The sequence below is a fragment of the Acyrthosiphon pisum genome, unplaced genomic scaffold, assembly GCF_005508785.2.
Source record: "Acyrthosiphon pisum isolate AL4f unplaced genomic scaffold, pea_aphid_22Mar2018_4r6ur Scaffold_21277;HRSCAF=23502, whole genome shotgun sequence".
NCBI lineage: Eukaryota > Metazoa > Arthropoda > Insecta > Hemiptera > Aphididae > Acyrthosiphon > Acyrthosiphon pisum.
In genome coordinates, this window is record NW_021770726.1 from 42,086 (window position 1) to 44,372 (window position 2,287).

The following is a 2,287-nucleotide window of genomic DNA, read 5'->3' on the forward strand; positions in this document are numbered from 1 at the left end:
GTAATTTATCAAATATAGTTTGCATCGTCTCATTGAGTCCAGTATGAAGTGTTTGATCTTTTGATTCATCGCTTGTGTACAATCTAACAGTAGCTTCGCTGAACTTCCATCTATAACAACAAGTTATTTTATTTAAAAAACAAAAGAAGTAAATAAAATCAGTAAAAAAAAAAACAAATTCAGTAATAGGTTTTTTAAATTTAGTCCAATGTATTTACCTGTACTTTACTGGCACATTCTCAATGTTGGCGACCTTATAGTTGCTTATCACCCAAAGCTCCTTGGATTTTTCTTCAAAAGGCGTTTTTAATGTTACAACACCATCCCCTTGTCTAAATGTTAGCGAATTAAATATCTCAACATCAAATTCTTCTGATCTTAAACGTTCGCTGACATTATCTCTGTATGATGCATTCTATAAAAAAAATTGAATTATTTATACTATCATTATAAAAAAAAATTATTTATACAACCATTTTATTCTGCTTCTTTTTCATAGGTTTTTTCACACTTGGTTTTTCTGCAGCACATTTTGTACCAGGTTTTGTTTTTGAAAAAGACGGTCTCATATCAATTGATTCGCTGAAATGTTCATTCTACGAAACATAAAACATAGTATATTATTATTTTTTTACTGTTTTTTCATTTTATATTTTCTATGTTCTAAGAATTATAACCAAAGCGTTGAGTAATGCCACGACTCACTTCCAATATACTTTAGTTACCATATATTTTTTTTTTAACCATGTTATAATCAGACATTTAATAATATTTTAAGAATTGTAACCATAGCATTGAGTAGTGTTACGACTGGCCTCCAATTTGCTTTGGTTATAAGATATTTGTTAAGTAGTTACTAACCTCTGAATCAGTTGAAGCAATTGTACGGTACGACATTTTTTCTTTTTTTTGTTAGATATTTCTGTTGAACTGAGCTTCTTGTCCTGGGATGAAATCTTGAAGACTGGTGAATATTAGTGAATTCCCTCTGTCTTTTATACACAGATTTTTACCACTACTTCAATAATTGAATATACAAATGTCCATAGCAATGGCTTGGTTCCATTTCTATAATAACCTTATTTTATAGAAACCTGTTGAACCATGTTCATATAGGTATGGCACAACAGCAAATTGTATTATATGCCAATGCCCCCTCATTGAATAGATAACTATAATAACCTTACCTTAGAAACCTATTGGATCATGTACATATACAACAGCAAATTATATGAATTTTAATTACATTAGAATGTATACATTCATTCCTAACAAACCAATTACATTAAACTATAATAACCTTACCTTAGAAACCTGCTGGGTCATGTTCATATACAACAGCAAATTATATAAATTTTAAATACATTAGAATGTATACATTCATTCCCAAAAAACCAATTACATTATATGAATTTAAATTGCTGTCGACATGACCAGCCAAATGTAATTACATTAACTAAATGTCAACGCAATTATAATATGAAATCCATCTTTTAAAAAAAAAATTCTAATGAGAGAAGAGAGGGTTATTTTCGGGTATAAAACACAGAATTTGTTAGCTTATCGTCATCAGTTCCGGCACCAGCAGTTCCAAGAGCAGTCAACAGCAGAACAGTCTTCTCTACCAAACAACAGCCAACCATCAAATTATCAAACTTCTTCAACAAATAGCAACCACTCAAAAGATTGACAAAACAACTCTAACAAATAAAGACCAGCCATCATACTTCAATACTTTCAATACTTCAATTTCCACAAGCCATGTAAGTACTATTTTTGTTATTGCTATTTATTAAATTTAACATGAATACTTCTTTTTTTTTAAAAACAAAAATTAAATAGAATAATAAGAATTTATCGTTGTAATGATAATATTATAGTTTTATAATATTACTATGAACGTTATATCTTGAAGGTACGACTTTAGATAGAAATTCTATGTAAAGCCGTGCTTACAGACTTAAAGATATTTTATATTTTTTTTTTGGATTATATAAAATAAAAAAAAACATTAAAATAGAAATGACGGTAAAAGACGGTTTCTAAACTCTCACTTTTAGTTACTATCACATAAGCTGTTTTCTTTTTGTCAAGTTTTGTTTAAATAAAATAAATAATACGTTTGTGTTTACGGTATAGAAGATAAGTGCTGTATAATAGATTTACATAGTTAAGATAGAACGTTGGGTTTATCAACCATCAATAAAGTGTTCACATTTTGTGGTTATAAGAGTATTATTATTGATAATTATTGCAACCTAACCTCAAAAAATCTGACTGCAATAGT